The sequence below is a fragment of the Cyprinus carpio genome, unplaced genomic scaffold, assembly GCF_018340385.1.
Source record: "Cyprinus carpio isolate SPL01 unplaced genomic scaffold, ASM1834038v1 S000006513, whole genome shotgun sequence".
Classification (NCBI taxonomy): Eukaryota; Metazoa; Chordata; class Actinopteri; order Cypriniformes; family Cyprinidae; genus Cyprinus; species Cyprinus carpio.
The window spans coordinates 12,056-23,820 of NW_024879181.1; the positions used below are offsets into that span (position 1 = coordinate 12,056).

An 11,765-nucleotide genomic window follows, 5' to 3' on the forward strand; every position below is an offset into this window, starting at 1 on the left:
AAACCCTCAACACAGTATTATATCCTCTCCAGAAGTCTGAGATACGCTAGTGAGTGGCACTCGCGGTAGCCATCACAGAGGCGCAAAAATGCTACTGGCCAGAACATTCTTGTTCACCATTATCGACTTGTGGAACAATCTTCCCACCCCTATCCAGAATGCTGAATCCCTGAAAAATTTTCGCTGTATAGCTGCTGAAAACTCATCTCTTCGAGGCTACTTGACCTTTATCGAAAAAAAAAAAAAAAAAAATTCTTTTCTTTATAAAAAAACCTTCTCTTTCTAGCTTTTACTTATTATTCAAACAATGCCTTAAACTTGGTATTACAAGCACTTCCTGTGTCTGTTTGCCTCTTTAAGAAAGTGAAAATAGTGAGAAAGTGACGTGATGATACAGCCAAGTACATGGTGACCCATACTCAGAATTCATGCCATCTCCATTTAACCCATCCAAAGTGCACACACACAGCAGTGAACACACACACACCGTGAACACACACACGGAGCATGTGGGCAGCCATTTATGCCATGCGGCGCCCGGGGAGCAGTGCTAGGTTCAGTGCCTTGTTTCAGAGAGCACCTCAGTCGTGGTATTGCCGGCCCATTAACCTTAGGTTAGGAGTCAAACTTCTCTAACCATTAGACCACGATTCCCACTATTCTTTAAGAATCTTTGGATTAAAAGCTGCTACTGCAAATTACTAAATGTAAATGTAATTTAATTTAATTTAATTTCGATTTGGGATATTGTTCTCTTCTGTGGTCTAAATCATATGCCCTATTTCATCTCTAAACTTACATCTCTATGTAATATGTGAACATGAATGACAGATGCTAGTAGATGAATTCAAGAAATCTCAAGTCCTGTCCTTGTTGGTATCTGTTAAAAGTGATGTGAATTCAAACCCATTTCAAAGCAAAGGAGACTTATTTGTGGCTACTGAATTAATGTGATTTACTTTCAATACTTTCATTTTTTTTTTCTTTTTGTTAATTTGGGACCCCTGTGGAGATGACAACTACAAACTGGCAAGATTTCATTTTGGACTGTGAGAGCTTGAGGACTATACTGGCAAATGCCAGGAACATAAGTATGACATTTTTAATATGAGTAAAAAATTTAATTTCATTAAAGTGTTTAGTTTAAATACTAATCAGTTGATTCAACTATAATTTTGTGTTTAAAACGATTAATTAAATTATTCGGTTTTTAATTTCTATAAAATTATCTATAATTTAAGTCCCAAACTTGTGGTCCCAAATTTTGAGGCAAAAACACACAATATTCTTGAAAATTTGTAACATATAAAGTAGAAATGTAGTCAGTAATACTAATATATTAAATGGTTAAAGCAGTGATATAGTTCAAACATTACATCACTGCTTAATACTACCGGCTATATTGTGAGATACACTGGTTTATTAAATATCATTTATTTTATCATTGCTATTGATTTTAACCCTCTGACAATCTTGGCGTTAAATTTGATATCTTGAGTTCGCGCTGTACTCACCATTAGTCTATTAGTAATGGTGCAGTTCCAGCATGCCAGATTTTGCACGAAAAAACAGAAAACGTGCATACAGCAAGATAAGATCAGGAATTTAATTTTTTTATTGCGGACATTGATTTGTTTATGAGATAATTTTGTAGATTTACTTGATTTGATACACACCTTATCTTTCAAAAAAGATTGGGTTTGGTTAGATATATGATTTAATTTTTTCGAAGAATTCTCTTCTTTTCTCACTAAATCTTTTGAAAATCTTTATTTTGATAACAATTATTACTAAAACCCTAATATTTGCGGAATATTATTACAATTTAAAATAACAATTTTTTGTCCCCCCAAATATAGTTTAAAAATACAAGTTATTTCTGTGAAGGTGAGGCGGAATTTTCATCAGCCATTATTCCAGTGTTTCAGTTTAACAGTATCCTTCAGAAATCATGTATAATCTAATTGATCTGGTGCTCCAGAAACATGTCTTTATATTATCAACAAAAACAAGTGGTGCAGTTAGAAGTTTTTATAGACATCATGATGCATTTTCTGGTTTCTTTGATTAACAGAAAGTTCAAATGAACAGCATTTATTTGAAATTGAATTTGTTTGCAATAATTTAAAAGTCTTTACTGTCACTTTTGATCAATTTAATGCATTAAATGGAAGGGGAAACATGGGATGAATGAAAAAAAAGCTATGGCACCAGCATGGCCAAAATAAAGGGAAATAGCAACACTTTATGGCACACCAATGTGCATTTCCTTATTTCCTAAAACACTAAGTATAGTTATGTATAGTAAAGTATCTAAGGAGAAGTAAATTTGCAGCTGCATAATTCAACGAAGCCCACAATGTGCCGCCACAAAGTCGCCACAAGAAATTCACAACACGTATTCCAATAATTTTCAATATTAATAATGCAATAAATCATCTCCATGGTGTAGTTGTCAAATCAATTCTTAAGAGACGTCTGGCAATGTGAATGAAGCGCGTATCACACAGAGCTTAGTAAAACACAGGCAGGTTTTTGACACAGACTGCTACTCTGTTGGGTTTCACAGAGGGAGGGGCTGTCTGGTCGTGTAGGCAAAACAGAACAACATTAAACCAGCCGTGAATCAAAGCAAAAAAGCTGCACCAGGCCTGGACTGCCCACCAATCATCTGATAGTCCGAGAACAGCAGCTGATCCACATGCGGAAAGACAGATGGTTGTGGCACATGCGTCTACTGGTTTCAAACCTTAAAAGCCAAGCTTTCAGGGCTTCAGGGAATTCAATTTCTCAGGGATTTAGAGTGAGGATTGTCATTTTTATTTACATTGATGACTGATGACAGAAACCTGAAGGTGAAAGTCACCTGATTTACTGACAAGACCGAGCCCAAAGAAAGTTGATTTCAAACCTATAAATAGAAAATGAGCCACCTGTGTCAGACATTAATTGGATCAGCATGAAATTAATATCAACATTAGATCACATGGAATGCTTCAACTGAAATAATCACATTAAAATGTGTAAAATGGTGTGTGAAACAAATGGTTCAATTGTCACACTGACTTTAAGGTGACTTATTTTGAACATATGTTTGGGGGGGGGAGATTTCATAGAGATCATATCAATGTTATTTTTTCTTTACTGCTTTTATCATATCTAAAAAACAGGCAAAATTTAGTTTTTACTCTCTCTTAACCTTACAGGTTAAACCTCTCCTGAATTAATGGGCCATTTCTAAACTGCTTTGTCCTTTTAAGCTTCTATGTAAAGACAGTCTGTTACGATTGGTCTGCTTCTTGCCATGTGAGATGTAAAACAATGTGATTTTTAGTTAGTAAAAATAAGGCAAGTACAGACACACTACCGATCAAAATTTTGGAAATATTTTAGATTTGATTTTATAGAACGTCTTTGAAAAGAAACTCTCCTGCATGCCACCAAGGCTAAGGCTTGCATTCATTGATCAAAAAATATCGTAAACATCATAATATTGTAAAATATTGCGAATTTAACAGCCCTGTATTCTCTTTTGAATATATTTAAAATATAATTTATTCCCATGATGTAAACAGAATTTGCAACATCATTACTACAGTCTTCAGTGTCACATGATTCCGTCAGAAAATCATGCTAAAATGCTGAACTAGGGGCTCAAGAAACACAAACTTTATTTACCAGTTTTTTTCCTATATACTGGATCAAATAAATGCAGCCAAAGTGAGAGTAAGCCGACAAAGCCTTTCCAAAACATTACAAAATCTTCATCAATCCAAACTTTGGAACAGACAAATTTGACTGCGTATGAAAAGCGCTGTCTCTTACCTCCTCAAGCGCTCCAAAAGGGAATCAAACACCAAGGCGTGATCTTCTTTGTGGTCGTAAAGTGGAAAGAAGTTTTTGCACACGCTGTCTGTTGACTTGGTTCACCCTCCCTGCTTGAAGAGGAGGTTCAGTGAGCGAGAGGACTCCAGCCCATGACTTTTAATTTCTCCTCATAGAGTTTGATAGGGTTCACCTTTCTTCAACCTGCCCCCACTGTGAAGATAAAGAGACATTTATTGAACAATGATTAACAGTACCACCAAACCTTCAAAACATGAAACAGTTACATCCATGTACCAACACTTAAGATGTTTCAATTTTATGGAAAAACAGACATTAAACTCCGACTCACGAATATTAGGCAAAACTGAAGAAACTTTTGTCACCTCTTCCTGTCACCATGTTTTGATGACCTGGAAATTATGTTTCACAAAGATACATTGTAACACTTGTATGTATGCATGTATATTTATCAGAAGCTTTTTTAAAGGTACATAAAAAAAGTTTGCGTATCGTTTTTTTTTTTGATTGATTATTCATATTTGATACATCACTGAGTCATAAAGTTATTGATATAGGAGAATATGGAGAATCACAGCTGAGGAAGAAAAACACTGTCTGTTTATTCAGAGGGCCCGAAACGGGAGCAAAAAATTGGGTGCAATTGCTGATATTTTTATGAGTGAAAAAAAAAGTCAAATGAAATTCTGATAGCTTGTAAATGTAAATCAATGAGATCTTCATTACAGTATAACAGAGTACTGTTTGCATATGTTGTTCACTCTATGTCTCTTAATAATTTGGGGTTTGGAAGATTGAGTTAATTTTTTATTTTTTATTTTTTTGATCAAAGCTGCCAGTTGATATTGTGGAGGCAAAACATATAATTCACTACAATGAATGACTGAATTATAAATATGAACTGTAGGCTTTATAGGGGTAATATTGCAGAGTTCAAGGTCAACTATAAGAAAACCCTTAATATGTTGACTGATTTTTTCTGCCGAGGGGTAAACACTGTGTCTCTGCACAAAGGCTTTCAAACATTGCTTTGTTTTGAGAATCTGCAAACAAACCCACCACACCACTATTTGACTATCAAGCTATCTGAGCAATGGCAGATTGGAAATATTCGACAAACTTGTCAGAAAACAATCATTACTTTTGCAGGTGCAAGGTGGCCTTCAAAAATATCACATTTAATTTTTAATGGTTTGAGATGTTGTAAGATACAAAGTACAATCTTGGCGTATGAAGCAATTAATAACATCCCGGTCACTATTACAGCCAATGCCAAATTGGGCTCTCTTAATTAATTAAGGGTCCATTCTTCTGAATTATGATGACTGATATCCTTTATTTGGCAAGTAAGTTGTGTTCTTCGAACCAAAAATTTTTACATTATCTCTGCTCTGTGGTGTCCTTCTAATTAAAATATTCCTAATGGACAAGAAAGCTAACGGGAATTGAAGTAATTAAAGTGTTGCAGGGCAATATCATTTTATGTACCACATTATGATGATTGAACCTCAATTTCCTGTATAGCCACCAGGAATGTGTGTCTAGTGACTGCTTTTTAAATGAGGGTCAGAAGGTCAACCTAATGAAACCTTTTGGATATTTTCCAACATCAGGGGGATGCATCTTACTACTACTTTTTATTTTCTACAATCCATGACCCTTGCATGAGGCACATAGTTACCCCCCAAAAATGAAAGTTCTGTGTCATCATTGGTCATCACCAGTTTAATACAGAATGCAGATGGTTTGAATGATGTGTTTTAATATTTTGTTTATCAAAACAATCTATCATAGCTTTCAGAAAGAACTGAAATAGTACGTGCATGAAGGCAAATTAAACACTGTTGAAAAGAACTGCACTTGATTGAATTGAATATGCACTTGTTGTGTATGTAAAACCTAAAAAAAATAAGATATATTTTTAAAATATTGTACTTGCAGATAATATAAACATTGATGAAATATAAGGTCACTTATGTGTACTTAGAAGAGTGTACACTGTCTCCTCACACAAACTTAAGTAATCAAATTATAATTTGTAATGTCACATTAAAAAAATGTGTAATTACAATTGTATTTCAATACGGTGACATCGAAATTCACTAGAATATTTCAGTTAACCATAAATGGTTTTTCAGTACATTCATCATTACATTTTAACCCATATTGTCAAAGACAGTAGCAGTAATTATTAAACTATATAAAGATGTACTTGCGTATTACTTAAATGGTGTCAAAAAAGCACTCTAAATTTAACAAATTTAAACTAAAATCTCATAGTAAATAACATGCAGTTAAAGTGTCTGAAAATCTTACATTTAGTTTGCACTTAAGTATTTTCCTTTAATGTATATCACTTCTCTCATACGTCCTCTTTTTAAAGGTTTTTTGAACATGAAAAATGCCTTTTCACAAGGGAAGATCTTTTTATAGTACCATAGGACCAAATTCCCCCCCCCCCCCCCCCCCCCCCCCCCCCCCCCCCCCCCCCCCCACCCCCCCCCCCCCCCCCCCCCCCCCCCCCCCCCCCCTTTCCCCCCCCCCCCCCCCCCCCCCCCCCCCCCCCCCCCCCCCCCCCCCCCCCCCCCCCCCCCCCCCCCCCCCCCCCTTGCTATTAAACTAGTTTGTTTTATTTAGCAGTGCATTATTACTTTGCATAGGTGGCTGTGTTATTCACATAGTTATTAAGCACTATATTATGCCTTACTCTTGCGTGACCATTTATTCTAGACAGGAAGTCATACTGACCTTTTCATTTTGTGTGCATATTTTTTTTCTTCACATCTTTGAAATGTTAATGAGATTCAATTTCAGTATTTATGTAAATGCTCTCTTCCATCTGTTTGTACCAACCATACAAGGATGTACGTTTCCCGAATGGGCTTGAGCAAAGTTAGGCCCTTTTCCTGTGTTCTCCCCCCACACAAACAGTTCCTTGCACAATATCTACTCCATCTGGAGATATCCTGTCAGAAGAAAAGAGACACCATTAACCATATTGCTCCCTCTAAGCACTGGTAGGATGCCTTAAATGGGGGCAGCTGAAAATTTGGAATATTATACATACCCAACTAAATATTGGATATTGTTCAGGGTCTCAGCTGATAAGGAATGACGAGGTAGCAGTCTGCTCTTTATTAAAACATGGGCCTCTAATGCGTTCCTGTCTTCATGGGTCTTGGGACCGCTTACAAGATTACCATTAGGAGGTCTTGTGATGCCCGGGGTCCTGCCTATTGTGGAAGCGAGACCAATTTTAATTTTTGCTTGCCCATGATCCTGACTGGAATGGGGAACCACAGAGATGAAAAGAGTGCTAATCTCTCTCTCTCATACTCAATTTACGTGAATTAATTTGAACATATACATGCACCAAGATCAAATCACTTCAATAAAAACATATTTTGTTAGAATAACACAAAAATACCAAAATACTACCATAGTTTTCCAAGTATATAAACAAAGGTAGCAATATGCGGTTTACAAATGAAATCACCATAGGAATTTGTTACACAAAAGCACCTGTATCTTGAAAATAGTAATATTAAACCAAAATAACATTTCCTCAACTTTGTTGCGGCCAAGTTTGAAAGAGTCAGTTTCTGCACATTTTCTGGCTGTTGTTCAACCAAAACAAACATGCACCAGGTCAAATACACTTTTATAAAACATATATTTTGTGTATAATAAAATCTAACACAAAGCAAAATGTAATACCATTCAAGATTTCAACCTAAACTATGTTGTGTATTTTAGAATTACCATGGTCTTACCATAAACCTTTTTTGTAAGGGAAACCAAAAAAATAGACAAAAAACATGCTTTAGAGATCCCACCATAGGAAACGTTAGACAACAGTCCCATAAATGTACAAAAAATTGTTTCCTCAAATGTTTTGCAATTTGGCTCTGACTGAATCAGTTTGGCTGCACATTTTTTCTGGCTTAGTCTGAACATAAAACATGCATTAAACCACTTCAACAAAATACATATTACCAAGTACTATTCTAGACACAAACCAAGAAAATGTTGTTGTTGCTGTTATTAAATTTTAGAATTACCGTGATATTTTTACCATTACTGCACCATGGTCTTGCTACAGTACTTTTTTTTTTTTTTGTAAAAGCAACCAATACAAAATGAACAAAAGATGCATTACAGTTGAGATCCACCATAGGAACTTTTAGACACCAGCCCTTAAATCTTCTACAAAATAATGTTTACTCAAGTTTGTTAGGGCTGGCTCTGAATGAGTTAGTTGCTGCACATTTTCTAGCTTTGTGTGGTTGATCAGAAGGACATACAGGTGCCCCTCCCCATAATACTAAACACTACCTTCCCATCTGCTGGGTGTTGCCATGGGGACTGGAGCCATGCAGGTTTAGAGGAGGTACTGGGTGACGTCCGCCTTCTCAGACTTGCACTGGCCTCCCAGTATGACTCATTTTTTATATTCTCATCACCTAACCAATCCCGCTTCTCTACGCTCATTTACTTTTTTACGTAACGACAAATGCAGCATTTGTGCTTACTTCTTAACTTCTGGAACGCAGTCGATGTTTCTGTCAAACAGATGAGTGACTGAATGCTTTATGGCTTCGTGCTTGAAGGCGAGGCGGTCCCAAAACACAGTGACGTTCGGGACAGTGGAACAAAGTTGAGCGACTGCTTGACCCTAAATGGAAAAAGAGAAGAGCGATCAATCGTTTTTCTGTCACAGTTTTGAATGAATTTTGACCATATTCCACCATAAGCCAAATAATAAAGCCGTTTTGATTTTCACTTGTTAAACTTGGAAAGCTGAATATCGATATGGATCAGTACGATGATGTTTCGTGTTCAAATTCCCATTTCTCTATAAGCTAAAATAAACATAACTTTAATATCTGCGACTTAAAGTTTCTTTTACTACAACCCGCTTTCCCTCAAAGCAACAGACTTACCCACCGCACCTCCTGCGGAGTGAACTAATACAGGCATCCCCTCCCCGGAGATTGGCCACTTCAAACAGCATCATGTAGGGCAGTCACAAAGTTCATAGAGAAGGCAGCCGCCTCTGAGAATGTCATGTTGTCTGGGATCTTATACACAAAATCCAACGGTGTGCACACCAACCTCTGCCCAAGCATTGTAGTTTACAAAAGCATTCACTCTGTCTCCTATCTGAAAGGAGGAAAAACATGTTCTTAAAGGAATAGTTCTCCCCAAAACGAAAAATTAGCTGAAAATGTACTCACCCTCAGGCCAACAGATTTGAGAAAATTTAGCATTACATCACTTACTCACCAATGGGGTCCTCTGCAGTGAATGGGTGCCGTCAGAATGGAGAGTCCAAACAGCTGATAAAAACATTACAATAATCCATCACGACTCCAGCCCATCAATTATAATCTTGTGAAATGAAAGCAGTGTGTTTGTAACAAACCATCCCTCATTAAAACATTTTTTTACTATCTCCAAACCATTGCTTCCAGCTAAAATACAAATCCTTTATATCCATTATATTGCTTTCGCTCCAGTGAAAAGGTTGTCTCGTCTGATGAGTCAGAGATAGAAATATGCACATGATCAAGCACGGTTTATAAGCAGAAAATAGTTCAAACCGTTCTAAACAGATATGTTGGTGGATTTTGATGTGAGATCCGAGGACAACAGGGGATGGACCTTTTTTCACTGGAGGAAGTGTTATTATGGATTACGGCTTCAATCATTTGGCCAGAAGCAATTGTTTATAGTTAAAACGATGGATTTGTTTCTAACAAACACAGAGCTTTCTGCTTCACAAGATGTTAACTGATGGACTGTAGTGGTGTGATTCACTTGTGGATTATTATGTTTTTAGCAGCAGTTTGGACTCTGACGGCACCCATTCGCTGCAATAGATCTCCTGGTGAGCAAGTCACCCAAATCTGTTTCCAATGAAGAAACTCACCTAGATATTAGATGGGCCAGAGGGTGTGTAAATTTCATTTATGGGTCAACTATTCCTTCAAACTCTATAGAGCAAACTCTATTATAATTATCAGTACCAGACTGAAATCAGATGCATATAAAACCAGGACCTTTTTCTTTCTTTCAATTAAAAAAATAAGCATTTTTTTTTTAATGAAAGGTTAGAAAAGTACTAAAAGCAATACATTACTAAATAAGCGTACACCAACATATCAGCACTGAAAACATTTCTGCACATACCTCGAAGCCTTTGGTGTTTTTCTCCCAACACTCTCTACAATCCCAGAACACTCAAATCCAGGCACAAGAGGCGTTTTAGGAGGATTATCAATATTTCCTTGACGCACCATTAGATCAGAAAGTTCAGTCCACTGTAAAATTAAATCTTGATGTCAAGATAACGTAGTACTTAATTCTAGTTAATTTTAAATCATTAATGTAATAAAGTATTCTGAACTCCTACCTTTATCAGGTTCACCATACACAACAATTTCATAGTTATAAAACGTTACATAATTTTATATTTTACAGTTCCACAATATTGCACCAAAGTTTAAATGTCCCAAGAGCAGTCAAGCACACCAAGAATCAACTACATGAGGCTCTGCTCGCGAATACATTTCTAAATGTGACACAAAACTGTTAAAATAATGTTTTGTTTATATAATGTAACATGACCCAGCGTACACATTCAAAACCTTGTACAGCATTGGTTAGAAATCCCTGCAGTGTATTGTTGATCTCTCTGCTGATTTTTTTTCTGAATGATTTACTTCCAAAAACCAACAACATTCATGTCATTAAAAATTTAAATCCTAATAACATTACTAATATGGATATTAGATGAAAGCACTTGTTCTTCTTGCTGCAACATGTTGCTGCTGCTGGCAGTCTGCGAAGTCTCAGATGCGCCACACCACAGTCATTACGCATGTTGGAAAAATAATTAAATGACTATTTTAGCTGATATATTTACCATGCTTTCACGCGAATTTTGACTTCTCCTTCTTGAGGCTCTGGCATTGGTTTCTTGGTGACTTTGAGTTTGTTTAGACCCCCAAAGCCCGTGAGCAGCACAGCCCGCATTTCTTTTGAATCTACAACCGCAGAAACGGGATTGTCCGGCTCCTTCTGGTCTATCATCTGCTCGGTCTCTTCAGCAATCTCAGTCCCTTCCTTTGCCATGTCTGAAGATGATGTGAACAGCCCAACGGTCTGCCGAAGCCCTCCCGGAGACTGCGCTCTCTTTTCTGCTGCACCATGCATAGTGATGTGTTCGAATCGTGAACGAAATCGTTCTTTCGAACCGTTCATTGGAACCGATTCGCACAACATTGCAAATCACTGGACTGTTGAGGAGATCTATTGGACAATGCATGAGACTTTTTTTTCGAAAATGATGTGCTACACAGTATAAGGGAAATATTTTTGGCACCTCCAAAAAAAAAAAAAAAATTTTTTTTAAAAGCGGCTCAAGTGAGACGGTTCAGTGAAACTAAAGATACTGTATACATTTTAATCGCAAGTACAATATCAAAACAGGAATATTATTTAACTAAATATTTACGTCGGTACTAAGTTAACTAAATATTTACGTCGGTACTAAGAACTACGCCGAGATTTAGACTTCTGGCATATCGATTTAAACATCTAGATTCACTGAAATTAACTGTCCGAACGAGCCGATTCACTAAAATGAATCTAATTGAAATGCTTCTCATCGGAAAGCAGAACATCATTGTCACACCTACGGTATCCAAATAAGCTACAGTAACGTACAACTAGTAATAGCCTACAAAGTAAATAAATAAATAAGAAGAAGGAGGACCCTCCTCATTATCATTGTACCTGTATTAGAATTGACTATACAATTGAAAATACCACAAGGGAAATGTGTTTTGTTTACAAACCACAAAAACGACATCTAGTGGTGAAAATGGTCCATGCTAGTCATTCAAAAAAAAAAT

General features: G+C 36.6%; 1 pseudogene; it reads right to left on the minus strand.

Annotated features, from left to right (window-relative positions):
- Positions 1–3,926: 3,926 nt before the first annotated feature.
- Positions 3,927–11,049, minus strand: LOC122143818 (annotated as a pseudogene).
- Positions 11,050–11,765: the final 716 nt, after the last annotated feature.